The sequence below is a fragment of the Sorex araneus genome, chromosome 2, assembly GCF_027595985.1.
Source record: "Sorex araneus isolate mSorAra2 chromosome 2, mSorAra2.pri, whole genome shotgun sequence".
NCBI classification, from domain to species: domain Eukaryota; kingdom Metazoa; phylum Chordata; class Mammalia; order Eulipotyphla; family Soricidae; genus Sorex; species Sorex araneus.
In genome coordinates, this window is record NC_073303.1 from 329,028,405 (window position 1) to 329,046,766 (window position 18,362).

Below are 18,362 nucleotides of genomic sequence, written 5' to 3' on the forward strand. Positions count from 1 at the left end.
TGCTCAGTAGGCTAAGTGCAAGGTTTGCATGCAAGAGGTCAGGGTTATTTCTCAGTGTTTCATGGTCCCCAGAAGATAGCTGGGAGCAACTCCCAAGCACAGAACCTGGGTGTGGCACAAAAAATTAAATGATAATAATAGGTTTAAGAGCTTTTAAATTTGCTTTAAGAAGTTTAATTAGGGCTGGAGCAGTAGCACAGTGGGTAGGGCATTTGCCATGCATGAGCCCAACCCAGGTTCAATTCCCCCGCCCCTCTCAGAGAGCCTGCTATCTCTTCCATACAGCAGAGACTGGCAAGCTACCTGTGGTGTATTTGATATGCCAAAAATAGTAACAAGTCTCACAATGGAGACGTTACTGCTGCCTGCTTGAGCAAATCAATGAGCAATGGGATGATAGTTGATACAGTGATACAGTGAAGTTTAATTAGAGAAGAAACACTTTCCTCTAATTTATCTGACTTATTACCTTAAACTCCTGAACAAAGGGGCTTCCTGAACAGTAGGAGTCTTCTCTCCTCCATTTCTCTATGTGACCCACAATAATGGGGCATTGGTTTTACATGTATAGTTATATATATATATGTATATATATACACATACATATGTATGTATATATATATTCTGTTTATGAGATAACTTTTTATAACTTTGGATCATCTATAAAGCAATACTTATTTGAATATGATCACTAAAAAATTGTCAATTAAGTTACAGATAATATTTTATCACTTAAAAACTTAGTGCCTTTGGGGTAGGGCCTTGGTTTGCATTCAGACTACCAGTTTGATTCTTGGCATCCTATATGGTCTCTGGGCACCACCAGAATTAATTCCTGAGTGAAGGGTGGGCAGTAAGTCCTGAACACCACTGAGTATAACCCAAAAGCAAAATAAAAAGAAATACAGCAACAAAAAATTTTAGTATTTTTTACCATTACCACGGTGAGTTTAAAGTTCTTTGGAAACATTTTTTTTTTAATTGATTGCCTTGTACCTAGTACCTAGGACAATATCTGGCAAGTAGTAGCCAGTCAGTATTTATTGAATGTACAAAATGCTTATTTCAGACACTGTAGGAAGGTAAGTAAAGCCTGCCTTTTTTGTATGAAATGAAGACTCTGGATTTAGTTTCAGATCATCTAAATTAGTGTCCTAGCTTTGCTGTTAATTTATTATCTGATCTCAGATATGCTAATATTCACTCTTGTTTTTCTTATCTGTGGAATGGAAAACTTAGGTTTGATGAATGCTAAAGCCTAGTTCAGATTTAAAAGTATGAATAATTTATTGATTCCTGATTAGCAGCATGCATTTGGGAAGTGGCAGGCTGGAAAAAAGGTAATGGGTTATGGCCGTGGAACCAGTGCTGCCTAGAGCACATCCAGACTGCTGTCTCTGGCCACCTCAACTTTGGTTCTAAAAGTTGAATTATGGACTTGCTAAAAAAAGGTTTCTTTCTCACTTACATGGAAAATAGAAATAATGAAAACTAAACCTGGCAGAGAAGAATAAAATGTATATTGAATAAAGAATAAAATGAATCTGGATTTAAATCTTGGCTCTAAACTTTTCTGAGACATTGATCAAGCAATTTACTTTCCCTTCTACCTTGAGTTTAACATCTGTAAAATGGGATAATAACATGGGCTAGGGCTATGGCTTTAGTGGTAGTACTTGTGTCTCCATATATGAGACATAGGGGTCACTGCCTAGCACTGTGCAGTGTCTGGATAGCCCTGGGTGTAGGTCCTTCCCTCTGTGCCCTGCTGGGTGTGCCCTTACCAGCACAACAATCTCAGTGACACCAAAGTTAAAATATGTATAGGGCTTTTTTTTAGTGGAATAATGATCACACATAAATGAATAATTTTATTTAAAATTTCTAGGTAATCTTTTATTTTGAAAGCCTTATGATCAAATTTACATAACAGAATTAGGTACATTTATTCATGAAAATAAATTTGCATAATTGCACATGTGCTTCCAGTCTCAGGGAGCACCTGGTGCCAATCCTGAAAGTACCTGACTAACAGTACTTTTAAACTTGGTTAAAAGCTTCTCCCTGAAGGTACAATTTTGCTTGGGCCCACACTGTTGAGGGTCATGCAGGCCGTTCTGGAATATTCAGGGCCCACCAGGGTCACACTGCTGGGAGCCTCCAGAGTTATCTGACCTTGATTAGGAAACAAAGCATTCCTAAGAATCAAACTGGGTCCTTGCAAACCTGAGCCTGGGCTATCTCCCTGGCCATGGCATGTTAATCTTGAAGCATAACCTGAGATTAGGAGTGTACAGAAACACTTAAAGCAAACTGCTGGATATGTATCAGGGATCTCCACTTGGTTTCTCTTTATCTTAAAAAAAAAAAAAAAAAAACAAATAAAAACCCAACAACTGTATTGTAGGCATTGTGGTCTACAATACTGTTAATGGTCTAGTTTCATGCATAAAACATTCTAGCACCACCCTGTCCATCAGTCTATTTCCTTCACCATTGTCCCAGTGTCCTCCACCCACCCCAATGCCCTGGGGCAAGTTTCCTACTAAAGACAAAATCTTGATTTCTGTTGCCTTTGGGCGTTTTATTCCTCTACTGTCTCTGTCCCATTGCTCATGGATTTGTGCATGCAGGCACCAGTAACATCTCTGTTGTGAGACTTGTTGTTACTGTTTTTGGCATATAGAATATGCCACAGGTAGCTTGCCAGACTCTGCTGTGTGGGCGGGATACTGTAAGTAGCTTGCCAGGCTCTCCAAGGGGAACTGAGAAATCGAACCCAGGCCCCGGCGTCATGCAAGGTGAACGCCCCTCCCACTGTGCTATGACTCCACTATATTTCCTTAAACCCCACACAGGAGAGAATTCATAGTCTGTCGGTTGCCTGATGAACTTCACTCAGCATAATACTCCCCAGATCCAGCCAGATAGCAGCAAATTGCATGTTACATCTTTTCCTAAAAATAAGTAGTATTCTACGATGTATATATACCATAGTTTACTTTATCTAGTCATCTGTTTTTGACACAGGTTATTTCTAGATTTTATCTATTATGAATAGTGCTTGAATAAATACAGGAGTGCAGATGTCTGAAAGAGTTTTGGAATACTTGGGTAAATGCCGAGAAGTGGAATTGCTGGATCAGATAGAAGCCCAATTTTTAAGTTTTCAAAAATGTGTCTATATCACTTTCCAAAAAGACTACACCAGTCAACATTACCACCTGCAACGAATGAGGGTCCCTCCACTCCCACAACTACACCAACACTAGCTGTTTTTTTTTTTTATGGTTTAGTTTCCTAACATCTCTGCATCTATCTTCACATGTATAAAATGGGGATGATGACATCAAGCTCATTGGATTATTGTGAATTTTTTTAATGAAATTGTTTATCCAGGGTGCTTAAAACAATCCCTGGCACAGAGTGAACACTCCATAAATGTAGCGGTTCTTATTATAATCCATTAAGTTCAACCAGAGGAAGATAATTAAAGAGATATCAAAGGCTATGGAATTTAGTAGAGCCAAATGGATAGTGATGCTCTACTGGGAGTTGTTTGGCTCTCGAGACTACTTGTAAGCATATTAAATTGATGTTTTAGAAAAGGGCTCTTTGTTTTTGGTTTTTAAGGCCTCCCAAAAAAGGCTAAGGGTCCTTCCTGGCTAATAAGGCTAGTCGATCAATGCAAGGACTCTAGGTCTCCTACAATATTCAAGAGAGCTTGCATAATTTAAAGTGCTGAGGATTGAATTGTGGATGGCAGTGGTGCCAGTTGACTGGAAAATATTGGGCTAAGTCCAAGCACATTTGTTTAAAAAATAAACTCATATGCATGAGTACTTAACCCCACTACTCTTTCTCTCTGTCTCTTTTGCTCCAAGGAAAGGGATTTTGTGCAAAGGAAAGGTGTTGCAAGTTCCCACTTCAGTCAGTGACAGTAAATATCAGTCTTCATTTACTCCTGGGTGATGAACCTCCCTTTTGTCTAAGAAATGTGCCCTGGGGAGAAGATTATTTTAATCTTCTATCAAATGATTTAGAGAAATTGCTAAATAGTGCTTCTAATGTTGTAAATACATTGTCAATCTTTTTGTAACAGGGAAACAGCTGTGATATCACAATGAGTCATCACACACCTTCTGTTCCCCAGGAGCCCAAGTTGACGTGTCTGTAGAGAAGTGAGTCTGCAGTGGGTGGGTGGGCCGCTACACCTGACATTTTTAATTAAGCTAGTCCTTTACCCAAACTCCTAAGTTACAAGCTACTTCCAAAGAACTGAAATATATGGATAGGATGGAAAGAATACAGGTAACATATGTGGAGGTAATTGAATAGAGCCCCAATTCCCAGCTAGCACTACACATACTAATGTAGTCTGCAGCAAAGAAGTGTGAAATTATTATATACATTTCATAATTGTGAGACCCATGTCAATTGACTGGAAAATATTTGGGTAAGTCTGAGCACATTTGTTAAAACAAAACAAAACAAAACCTCATCTGCATTTGTTCAGAAATAGGAAATGGGCTGGGGAGACAGCTCAAGTGATAGTGTGGAGGGTAAGCCCTGGGCTCTCCCTACCCTGGGAGTATAGGTTCTTAACTTTGTGCAGGAAAGAATTAAGAGAAAATTATACAGAGACTGGGGTATGGGAAACTGAAAATTATACAGAGACTGGGGTATGGGAAACTGAAGGCATTGGTGGTGGGAAATGTACATGTACAGTGATGAAGAGATGAGTGTTGGGACATTGTATGACTGAAATCCAATCATGAACAACTCTGTGATTGTGTAAGTAATGGTGATTCAATTTCTAAAAATTATTTTTAAAAAAGCACACAACAAGTACTGTTTACAATTGCCAGAATCTGGAAAAAAACTGAGTGCCCGAGAACAAATGACTGGTTAAAGAAATTTTGGTACATCTACACAATGGAATACTATGCAGCTGTTAGGAAAGATGAAGTCATGAAATTTGCATATAAGTGGATCAACATGGAAAGTATCATGCTAAGTGAAATGAGTCAGAAAGAGGGACAAACAGAAATATTGCGCTCATCTGTGGGATATAAAGTAACAGAATGGGAGACTAACATCCAAGAACAGTAGAGATAAGTACCACGCTTAGAAGCTGGCCTTGCATACTTGGGGGAAAGGCAGCTCAGGTAGAGAAGTGATCACCAAGAAAAGGGTGCTAGGAGGGCCCATTCAGAATGGGAGATGTGGGCTGAAAGTAGACTACAGACCGAACACGATGGCCACTCCATACCTTTACTGCAAACCACAGCACCCCAAAGGAGAGATGGGGTGGGGGAGTGGGGAGAGGGATACTGGGATCATTGGTGGTGGAGAATGGGCACTGATGGAGGGATGGGTACTCAATCATTGTACAACTGAAACTCAAGCACGAAAGTTTGTAAGTCTACAACTATACCTCATGGTGATTCACTAATAATTTTTTTTTTAAAAAAACACACAACAAAGTAGAATAACCCAAATTGTAAACATTTGAATTTAGTTCCAAAGATTTTACTGTCCCTTGCCTATCCATCAACACCAAAATTAAACAGACTTCTGGATGTAGCCACTGAGAACCTCAAGGCCCATGCACCAATCAATCAGACCCATACCAGAGAGCTAAATATCACCTGACATTTGTTCAACTTCCTACTGGCACCAATATGGCATGTGACCCTAATGAAAAAATAAACTGATAGGTCACAATCATTTGTTTTAAGTGAGTTATAATAGAAATATACTGTATAAATTTTATCTTTTAAAAGCATTGTCTCTTTGAGATTGAGTTTATTTAGACTTAGTGCTTCTTTAAAATAGAGACACCTCTCAAAAGTATCAGGTATCTCCATTATTAACACTTTAAGGTAGATTGCTCCTATCATTGATTTTCCTCTCTTCTGCTGAGTATTCGATCTTGATGGTGGTATAATTACAAATGAAAGACTAAAATCAAAATGAATTTTAAACAATATTAAATTTAATACTGAGTGAATCTGAGGTGGGTTTCTCAGTTTGGGATTTTGACCAGATGTCCAAGAAGTTTGGGGGAAAAGAAGAGACAATATTAGGAGATTTTTAGAGATCAGAATATCTTAGCTTGCAATTATACCAGAACTTTTAGAAGTAGGTGGTCCATTTTCAAAGTCCTAAGTACAGTGCTTAAGCTGTAAGTAATAATGCTTAAAATACTTAGACTATGTGCCACTTCATTTACAATGGGTGAATGTTAATGGCTGCATAATTAGGAGGGCCCAAAGCAAAATGAAAATGCACCCCTTTTTCAAAAAAAGCAGGTTAATATACTAAATGTACAAAAAGTTGTTAATGTATTAAAATACAAAGCAACTTCTACTATCTCTCTCAACTTAGAATTTTAATTTGCTGACAGAAGTATTTCCAATTTATGAAAAAGTTTATAGCATGAATTTTTGTCATTTGTCTTTATATAGAGCAGTGCATTGTGAAAATATTTAACTTGCAGTTAGAATCAGCAAAGTGGCACAATTTGTGTCTAATAATATATATGTGTATATATGTACATATATAATAATATTGTATATGTGTATATATATATATATTCCATATACATATACATGAAGATTCTTACCAAAACAGTGGAGACACCAAATAAAATTTTCTCTACTGATTTTATTTCATTTCTTTATACATGCACATTATACTGAAAGGCTTTTTGGTAAGTACGGATTATAAGGAAAAGAACAATTGGTTACTCTTTCTATGTTATCATGTCATCATTATCATCATTAAAAGTTGATTAATAAAGGGGAAAATAAGGGGCCAGAGTGATAGTGCAATGAGTTAAAGCTTGCCTTTCATGTGTCTGTCCTGAATTTAGTACTGGTATCCTATATGGGCCCCTGAGCCCCTCTAGGAGTGATCCATGAGTGCAGAGCCAGGAGTAATCCCTGAGCATTGCCAGTTGTAATCCAAAACCAAACAACAACAAAATGGGGGGGTCAGGAATGAATGAAAGGTGAAAGAATATGATAGGGTTTCTTGTTATCATGTCCCTTTGAGCATTTTGGGACCTCCACTGGCATTTCACTCTTGTGCATGCCTTCTACCTATGACCCTGAGAAGGATGTTTTGGCCTATGCATTTTATGCAGGTAATTCCTGCTTGTCTATATGTTCCACTGTCATTTATATTTCACCCACAAAACACATATGCATTAAACAGAATGTGGGACTGCTCTAAACATGGGATCCTGTACGAGTGTCCAAGTGGCACATCTCACCCTGCCTTGAAATTTTCTACACACAAATAAGAACTGAATTAGCAGACTACTTTGTAAAAATTTAGAAACATACTGGGCCTATTGAGTTTGCTTTTTTCCCCAGTTTTAAATATGTGGTTATGGGAAATATTCATAAGTTGTTCTGAAATTGATTCTTACTGCAAAAATCTATGGAGATGGTAGAACTATGATACAGCTAATTTAACAATATCTTCAAACAACACAATGTTCTATTAAATATAATTTAAATTGGAGTAAAATTTTGAGAAATATTTCTTTTATTATTCACCTTTTCTTTATTTGGAAATAAATATACTTTAAAAAGAAAAGGAAAGGCCTACTTTCATTTTTGCTTTGGGAACCTAGCTGCTAAGTGTAGTTTAGTATCCAGGGGGAAACTACTGAAAATCAACTTCAATGTATAGTGACTTTCTAATCACCCTTGATATTTAGGGGTTCTACATGCTCTAGCAGCTATCCTTTCTCATATCTAACTCAAAGCATAGAAGTATTATTCTACATTGTTCAAAATGTTGGATTACAATAAAACACCCATACATTTTGAATCCTGAAAATTGTGAGAAGTGATATTTCATATTAATGATGATGCTTCTGAGGGTGATGAGGTAGAAGACCTAGGTGAAAAAAAAAAAAACTAAGAGAATTTATTAGGAACTGGGTAGAAAAACTAAGAGGTGTTTAAAACCTGGGAAGAAAAACTCAGAGAATTAACATTATCAAAATGGCAATACTGCCCAACGCACTATACAAATTTAATGCAGTCCCTATCAAGATACCCATGATATTTTTTAAAGAAATAGACAACACACTCCTGAAATTTATATGGAATAATAAACCCCCATGAATAGCTAAAGCAATCCTTGGAAAAAAGAAGATGGGTGGCGTCACCTTCCCCAACTTCAAACTCTATTACAAAGCAGTAGTAATTAAAACAGCATTGTATTGGAATAAAAACAGACCTGTAGACCAATGGAACAGAGTTGAATATCCTGTCACAGACCCCCAAATTTATGCCCACTTAATTTTTGACTAGGGAGCAAGAAATGCAAAGTAGAACAAGGAAAGCCTCTTCAACAAGTGGTGCTGGGAAAACTGGATAGCTACTTGCAAAAAAGTGAACTCTGATGTCTGTCTAATGCCAGGTACAAAACTCAGATCAAAATGGAATAAAGACCTCAATATCAGACACGAATCTATAAGGTTCATAGAAGAAAATGTAGGCAGAACTCTCCATGACATTGAAGCTAAAAGCATCTTTAAGGACAGAACAGCACTGACCATGCAAATGGAAGCAAAGATAAACAAATGGGACTACATCAAGCTAAGAAGCTTCTGCACTTCAAAAGAAACAGTGACCAAAATACAGAAAGAGCCCACAGAAAGGGAAAGAATATTTACCCAATACCATTCTGATAAGGGATTAATATCCAGGATATACAAGATACTTGTAGAATTGTATAAGAAAAAAATCTCCAACCCTGTCAAAAAATGGGGAGAAGAAATGAACAGAAGTTTCCTCAAAAAAACAAATACAAATGGCCAAAAGGCACATGAAAAAATGCTCCACATCTCTAGTCATCAGGGAGATGCAAATCAAAACAACAATGAGATATTATCTCACACCACAGAGACTGGCACACATTTAAAAGAACAAAAGCAACTAGTGCTGGTGTGGTTGTGGGGAAAAAGGGACGCTCCTTCACTGTTGGTGGGAATGCCGACTGGTCCAGCCTTTCTGGCAAACAATATGGACAGTCCTTTGAAAACTAGAAATTGAGCTTCCATATGACCCTGCAATACCACTTCTGGGAATATATCCCGAGGATGCAAAAGAGCACAGTAGAAATGACATCTGTACCTATATATTCATTGCAGCACTGTTCACAATAGCCAAAATCTGGAAACAACCTGAGTGCCCTAAAGCAGATGACTGGTTAAAGAAACTTTGGTACATCTACACAATGGAATACTATGCAGCTGTTAGGAGAGATGAAGTCACGAAATTTGCTTGTAAATGGATGAACATGGAGATTATCATGCTAAGTGATATAAGTCAGAAAGAGAGGGACAGACATAGAGGGACTGTACTCATTTGTGGAGTGTAGGGTAGTATCACATGAAGCTGACACCCAAGGATGGTAGATACAAGGGCCAGGGGGATTGCCCCATAGCTGGAAGTCTGCTTCATGAGCAGAAGGGAAAATACAGATGGAATAGAGAAGGAATCACTAAGAAAATAATGGCTGGAGGAACCAGTTGGGATGGGAGATGCATGCCGAAAGTAGACAATGGACCAAACATGATGATTTCTCAGTGTCTGTCTTGCAAGCTATAATGCCCAAAGTAGAGAGAGTATGGGGAATATTGTCTGCCTTAGAGGCAGGGGGAGGGTGAGAAAGTGGGGGCATACCTGGGATATTGGTGTTAGGGAATGTGCACTGGTGGAGGGATGGGTGTTTGATCATTGTGAGATTGTAACCCAAACATGAAAGCTTGTAACTATCTACAAGGTGACTCAATAAAATTAAAAAAAAAAAAAAAGAAAAACTCAGAGAATTGTTATAAGAAAAAAAGTAGTAAAGCTAAAACTATTTGAGTGGAAAGACAGACAACTATATTGAGAATTTGGAGACATGGGATCTAGTCTCAGCTTTACTGTTTTCTAATTGTGGTCTCAGACAAGCCATTTCTTCAGTTTATTTCTCATTGGCCACATCTATAACAAGCCTTCAAAGTTAGATTGTTACTTGCTTAAAAATTGTTAAATTATGGTGGCTATTCAAAACTAAGAAAATTTAAATATAAAATTGTAGATGTTAGAGAATTATTTCCAGAATTACCATAACTCCTCAGTTGTTTGTTTTAACAAATGTTGTTTTTCAGCTATAAAATGGGACACATGGGTTGAATGATCATCTTTCCCATATTTCCACATAATTTTTAACCTGAAGGACTACAGTCTATTGCTAAAATTCCATATTGTCATGGAGTTGAGTGACATTTTAGTAAATGAATTTATTTCACTCCTGAGTTCATGTGTTAGATCATCCAGCTCAGACCAAAACTAACTTAAAGTTCTGCTTCATGATTTATTGAATAATAATTATAATGATTTTTTTAATTCAGGAGATCATTTTAATGGGCTGCCAAAATATAAAGTGTGATTTTTATTATGTCTTGTAGACAATTTTTTTCATATAAAAGTAGATTCAATTTTGTAGTCAAGTGAACAATATTTTAAAGTAAAGGCAGAAAAGAGAATTAAATTTGTTTAGAACTATATGAAGATATCAGTAAATGCAGAAAAAAAGAGATGATACAAAACCCATTCATGATCTTAAAAAAAAACAATATAATAGGGTAGTAGGAAATTTCCTCACTATAGCTAAAGACATAAACCACAAATGCCCAATAAGATCATACTCAACAGAAAAAAATTGAAAGTCTTCTATAAGGTCAGGCACAAGACTAAATAGCCCACTTTAACCACTGTTGTTCAATAGAGTATTAGAAGTTTTTCCATAAAAATCAGGCAAGAAAGACATGTTAAGGGCTTCTGAGTTATAAAGGAAATCAAACTATTGCTATTTGTTGTGATATATATTTGATACTATACTTAGAATATGTTTTAGTCCTTAAACTAAAAACCATCTAGAAACAATCTGTCCAGTAACTTGTCAGGCTACAAAATAACATGAAAAATATCATGCCATTCATATATACAAACAATGAAATAAAGAAATTCCTTCTCACAGTTGCACTTCGAAAAATAAATCAAGTACTTGGGAATTAACCTAACAAAGAAAATATATAAGGGAATTATACATTCCCTACTGAAAGATTATGACTCCCTACTGAAAGAAACAAACAAAAAATGAAACACATCCCCTGATGTCAAAATGACTAACACTGCCCAAAGCATTATATGATTAAATACAGTACCTCTGCAAAGTAGACAAACAAACCCATGACATTCTTTAATGACATTGACTAAATGTATTGGAATTTATATGGAGTTACAAATCCATGAATATCCAAAGCAATCTTGGGAAAAAAAGGTAGAAGATTTCTCCAGCCCTACCTTTATACTATAAAGCCTTAGTAGTCAAAACAGTGTGGTGGTGGGATAAAGTCAGACTCTCTTACTAATAGAACAGAACTGAGAACCCATAGACAGATCCTCTGATACATGAGTAGTTAATCTTTGACAAACAAGAGTAAGAAGTGGAGCAAGGAAAATCCTTGTGTGTGTGTGTGTGTGTGTTGATTAATTTTTTATTAAATCACGATTATTTACAAAGTTACTCATAGATGAATTTCAGGAATGCAGTGGTCCAACACCAGTCCCACCATCAGTCAACTTCCCTCAACCAGTGTCCCCAGGTTTCCTTCCAACCTCCATCCTCCCTTCTTGACTGGCCCATTTTAAAGTCTGGTAGTAGTTTGGATTTTGTGCTTTCAGTGTATGTTCCTTTTCGCTCCCCTCTCCTCATAGTTTACCATAACCTCTTCTTTTGCTAGTAAATGACAAGGTTACCCAGAGGCCACCACAACTCTCATCAAAATGAGACTTAAAATAAGTTCCTTAGACCCAAAATATAACCCTACCTTCCATAAAATAGCCATTGTGGTCCAATCAATGGCCAAGACTAAGAAATGAAAAACAATTTGTGAATATCTTTGGAGGTTAGTGAATGTGTAGTCCCAGTCAAATTGTATGAAAGGGACTAAGAAGATACCACAAATGTAGCTAAATAAGGAAGAACCCTGTGGAACAGTGAATAGTACATTCATGAGTGATAGCCCCAGGTTGAGCATCAGCAGAAGCTTAATTTTTTAAAAAAAGTGCTTTCTCCTTCTTGATAATCATTCTGAAATTAAATCTTATTACTTGGTGATAAGAGAGATCAGGAAAAGAAATAAAAGGTACTCCGCCTGCACAGCAGAGCCTGGCAAGCTACCTGTGGAGTATTCAATATGCCAAAAACAGTAACAAGTCTCATGATGGAGATGTTACTGGTGCCCACTCGAGCAAATCAATGAGCAACGAGATGACAGTGAAAGTGACAGTGACATGAGAAAAATAAGAAAGACTCAGAAATTCAGCTTTCTAATCTCAGTTCTGTTCCCAAGTATCACCTGCTTGCAAAAGTCAGTCTCCTCATCTTAGTTCCCTAATCTGCTTAATCAAATTAAGCAAGAATTATTACATGTGTCAACATGCCTGATCGAGAATATGGACTGGGCAGTATATTCAAAATTTTATTGTCCTGATTGACTTCCATTCTATACCATGAATGAAATTCTGATCTAACAAGTCTTGCATGAAATTCTATAATTGTTATTTTTCAACACTTTTCCTGGCAATTGTAACTATTATACTTGGGAATCACTAGACTAAATGAAATTTAAAACACCCCCAGGACTTAAGGTATTTATTTATATAGCTCTTATCCAGAAAACACTACATTCTGATTCAGTTGATTTCTTTTTATACACCTGTGTCTTTTTCAGAATTATTTTTATTTTTTCACAAAGAGTAAAAGCTAGGAAGAGTAAATTTCATGTAATTTATTCTGAAGATATATGAATGGAAGCTGGAGCGATAGCACAGCGGGTAGGGCGTTTGCCTTGCACGCGGCCGACCCAGGTTTGAATCCCAGCATCCCATATGGTCCCCTGAGCATGGCCAGGGGTAATTCCTGAGTGCAGAGCCAGGAGTAACCCCTGTGCATCGCCAGGTGTGACCCAAAAAGCAAAAATATATATATATATATGAATGATTTGTTTTTTTAATTGCATTTTAATTATCATTTTCACTTATCTATTCCTCATATATGCAACAATTTTTAAGAGTTTCTGTGGTTTGCTGGAATAATTAAAAATACTGCCAGACAGATGGTACAGCAGAAAAGGATCTTGCCTTGCACATGCCCAGCCCAGCACCCTATATGAGCCCTATGGCCCCTGTGCCTCACCAGGAGTGATCCCTGAGCACAGAGCCAGGAGTAAGTTCTGATTACGGCTGGAGAACAATAAAAGTAATCAACAATGATAAAAATAGATACTACTAGGAGAGGAAGGGCTAGAGCTTAGAGTGATAGAGGATATATGTAAAGTGGGTTTGGTCTGAGTTCAATTCTTGCCAACACATTATTACACAGTACTACTTAGCACTGGTAGTCACCAAGTACTGCACACAGAGCCACACGCCAAACATTGTACCATATGCCCATATCCCCAGGTTGAGCATCAGCAAAAGTAACTGCTGGTTATTGCCCCTATACCTTCAAAGATAAATATTCAATGGGCAAAAATGTATAAACCAGGCTTTTGTTTTAATTGAATCACCGTGCGATACCGTTTCCAGCTTTCATGTTTGAGTTACAATCACACGATGATCAAACACCCATCCTTCCACCAGTGCACATTCCCCACCACCAATATCCCCAGTATACCCCCCCTTCCCACCCTCCTCCTGCCTACATGCAGACAATATTCCCCATACCCTCTCTCTACTTTTAGGCTTTATGGTTTGCAATGCTGATACTGAGAGTTTATCATGCTTGCTCCTTTATCTACTTTCAGCACACATGTCCCATCCTGACCGATTCTTCCAATCATCATTTTCTTAGTGATCCCTTCTCTAGTCCAGCTGCCTTCTCCCTTCCCCCAACCCCACTCATGAGGCAGGCTTCCAGCTATGGAGCAATCTTCCTGGCCCTTGTATCTACTTGGGTGTCAGTCTCATGTTATGTTATTTTATAGTTAACAAATGAGTGCAGTCCCTCTATGTCTGTCCCTCTCTTTCTGACTCATTTCACTTAGCATGATACTCTCCATGTCTTATCCACTTATAAGCAAATTTCATGACTTCATCTCTCTTTACAGCTGCATAGTATTCCATTGTGTAGATGTACCAAAGGTTTTTTAACTAGTTGTCTGTTCTTGGGCACTTGGGTTGTTTCCAGGTTTTGGCTATTATGAACAGTACTGCAATGAACATACAGGTGCAGATGTCATTTCTACTGTGCTTTTTTTGTATCCTTGGGATATATTCCCAGAAGTGGTATTGTGGGGTCATATGGAAGCTCAATTTCTAGTTTTTGAAGGACTGTCCATATTGTTTGCCAAAAAGGCTGAACCAGTCGGCATTCCCACCAAAATGAGTGTCCCTTTTTCCCCACATCCACGTAAACCAGGCCTCTTTTTCATTATTAGACCCAAGCAGTCTAACAATGGAATCTTATTTTTAGCTTTTTGCATTATAGATAAATGAAATTTATGAGAAAATACAATATATCCAACATGCTCTAATGCAATGAAATACCTGAGTTACATAGTTACTGGCAATTTCATCAGAGTATTCCCAGGATACATAGATCTTGACCCATGGGTTTGCACATCTGTTTTTCAGCCCTGAAATCAACTTCAAACAAATTCTTCAGAGAATGGTACCACCCTTATTGTTTGTGTAGTGAATAAGGAAATGAAGTGTAGCGCGCTCTCCCTCCACATGAATTTGGTGACCATGAGCTGCTTCCCCATTCCCACCTGCCATAGCCACCAACAGACAAATGAAGGAGGCAACAGGGCCACCAGGCTGTTTGGTGATCAGTTTCAGCTTATTCCAATCTTGTCTCCCTCTGCCTCTTTCCAGTCTCCACACACTCCCCATATCCTCCTGTCCCCCACGCTAGTCTCTCCGCACCCCATCTCACAGCCCTAGTTTAGACCCAACCTCCAAGCATTGGGTAGCAACTACACATAGGTCAGATAGTACAATCAACATCGGAAAGCCTTCCTTGGTGCAGGACGGGTGGGGGAGAGCTCTTCTAAAATATAAGAGATCTCCTCCTGCTAGAATTGCTTAAGGGTGAAATTTTATCTAAGGATATATTTCTCCTTTTTTTAGTCCATAGTCATTTGAACAGTGACCTTAGGTTTACTTCTTAATAATCTTTCTAGTAATTTTGTATGAACACAGTAAGAGAAACATTAAGCTTAGGGTATTAACTGTATTCCTATGTCTATACAAAAAGGACATTGCTCTAAGGAAAAGTATGCAAAGGACACAAGTGGAAGAGAAAAGCAATATTTCATTTACGAATATAAGATTGAGAGTCCTTAGAAGGATCTGACCTTACAAGTCACAGAGTCTAATTTGGGGGTATTAACCAATAGGGAGCAAAGCACAGAGAAGAGGTTAAAGATAAACACAGAAGAATGGGAGTGCCTCAGGAGCACTGTGAATGGTGTAACCCAATAAACCTAAGCTTTCTGCAGCAAGAGAGAAAGGACATACAAATATTATCCTACAATTACTACAAACATTTAGTGGTTCTTATTTTTTTCACTTTATTGGAACATCATGGTTTATAGAGTTATTCATATTTGAGTTTAAGACATACATTGTTTCAGCACCAATCACATCACCAATGTCAACTTCCCTCTATCAGTGTCCCAGGTTCTCTCCCCTACCCACCCATTGTCCCCCAGCCTGCCACCTCTACAGGCACCTTTTAAAATTCAGTTGTTAAAGTTTGTGTTTAACAATTTAGTGTTTTTAACTGTGGTTTGGGTACTTACCACTATTATTCCTTAACACAACTGATGTACCTAATTTCTCTTGATTTCTGCTGCCTTTTTCTTCATCTGTCTCTTCTTTGCCTCCCCTCCACTCTAATTCTTTTTTTCTTAATTTATTTTTTATTGCATCACCATGAGGTAGACAGCTACAAAGGTATTCATGATCAGTTTTCATTCATACAATGTTCCAACATCCATCCCTCCACTCGTGTCCATTTTCCACCACCAATGACCCCCCCCACTTCCAGCCTGCCTTTATGACAGGTGCGCTCTCTCTCTCTCTCTCTCTCTCACACACACACACACACTTCTCTCTCTCATCTTTCTCTCCCTCTCTCTCTCCCTCCTTCGCTTACCCCCTTCCTCTCTCCCTCTCCCTTCTTCTCCTTCTCCCCTTCCCCCCAACCTGATCCCCATCCTCCATCCTTTTGGGCATTATGCAATGCAGATACTGAGGTTATCATGTTTGTTCCTTTACCTACTTTTAGCATGAAGTTCTTATCCAGAGTGATTATTTCCAACTATCTTTGTTATAGTGGTCCCTTCTCTATCCCAACTGCCTTCCCTGTGCCCCCCCTCCAGTACTTAGAGCAGGCTTCCAACCATAGACCAATCGTCCTGGCCTTTGTTTCTACTGTCCTTGGATATTTGTCTCATATTATGTTTTTTTCATATATCACCAAAGAGTGCAGTCACTCTACGTCTGTCCTTCTGACTCATTTCACTCAGCATGATACTCTCCATTCCCATTCAGGTTTAAGTGAATTTCATAACTTCATTTTTTGTAACAGCTACATAGTATCCCATTGTATAGATGTACTGTAGTTTCTTCTCCTCCCTACACTCTGGGACCAAGGGTGTCCTTTTTATAACAAAGCCAATGTTATAACTTTCTAAAGAGAATAGAATTTTGCAGGGAAATTCTGTGACTTTGTTTTGCTTTAGTGTCTATTAGATAAGTAAATAGAGAAGCAGTATCACCAAAGGTATTTGCTTTCTCTTCTGTAAAGTGATTTCTGTATGCAGATACTACAATTCTTAATATATTATGAAATACCAAATATTTTCACACCAGTATTCTCAGTACCACATGATCTCATTTAGACTTACTATCTTTTTCATTCTTTTCTAACACCCTTAATATACTATCAAGGGCCATAAAAGTATGCTTAAAAGGATATAGAAAAAATGACATGTACATGTATACTTTTCAACACTAGACATTTCTTATGACACAAGTCCTTTTTTTCTATATGACCTTACAACAAGAAAAATCTCAGTGCAGCAAAAAAAAAAAATCGAGTTCAGTATAAAGCATCTAATTCAGAGTCCTGTTAGAAGTTTCATTCTGTCACTTTCTTGGGAAGCCATTATAATTCGAGATAATGGCTTGTTTTAGGCATCAAAAAGTCCCTAGAAGGGGCCTCCCATGACTGATGTGCTGCTGTGATGTCAAGTGAAGTATTTTACAAGGAATTATACTTGTTAGCTCCTTCTAAAACAGAACTGATAAGTTGCAGTGTTGATGAAACAAAAAATGCACAAAATGTGTGATCACGTGTGTGTGTAATAAATATATTTTATTAAATATTATACTGGTTTTTAAAGAAGATACAAAGATTAAGAGCAGAAAATTAGATTGTAGAATATCAAACATTTTTACTGTACCATTTTTCTTTTTTATGGTTGACAATTTTCTGAAGAGTATAAAATTAGTATAATATCATACAAGAGCACTATCATGTAAATTTTCTGCGAAATTTCTTCTTACATTATTTAATGACTTTCAGAAAGGTTCTTATCAGATCTTTTAAAGTATCTTTTTTATTTCAAACTAGTCTATGCTTCTAAGTATTGCATTTTGTTTTTTTCAGAACAAGTGAACATCACACACCAAGATTTCAGGTTACTAAAAACTGCAAAATCTGGATCTTTTCCTGCCGTAGAAGCAAGGAAAAATGGAAAATTGATAATCAGAGGTAAAACTGTTTCCTTTACCTTATAATTCAAGATATATTAATAGACTTAATCTTGAAGTCTGTGTTTTTTAGTTTACCAGTTGCTGGTTCAGAATGTGGATGAGACATGTTTATCTCATAGAAACATCTCATAGAAATAACTGTTTCTAAAGTTGTTCATCTATCATGATAGATTAGCCAAGTATCTTTGTGTTGACTTTGTGGACTAAAATCTTGTTATCTGGGTTAGACATGAAATGTGAGAGTAGGTGGCATGGCATCAACTTTCTTTTTGTCTTGGAATGTTGTTCAAATAAGAATTTAATAGCCAGACGTTTCAGTCTGATCTGTACATGTTAAGAGCAGCGATGTGATGCTTTGAGGCAACACTATATCCATTCCTTGACAAATTGTAGAAGAAAAATAAGGGTCATAATGGCAAACCAGTTAGAAACAATTTACCCAAAATATTGATGAATACATTAAGAATTTCTCATATTTCTTTGGATTGCTCG

General features: G+C 37.4%; 1 protein-coding gene across 6 annotated transcripts in view; it reads left to right on the top strand.

The window, feature by feature from the left end:
- DLGAP1 (DLG associated protein 1) overlaps nucleotides 1-18,362 on the top strand; it is a 938,748-nt gene that overhangs the window by 297,680 nt on the left and 622,706 nt on the right. For all 6 annotated transcript variants that reach the window (XM_055129437.1, XM_004605986.2, XM_055129438.1 and 3 more), the window contains exon 3: nucleotides 17,764-17,868. The gene's annotated coding sequence lies outside the window, so the exon portion shown is untranslated. The remainder of the gene's footprint in view (nucleotides 1-17,763; nucleotides 17,869-18,362) is intronic.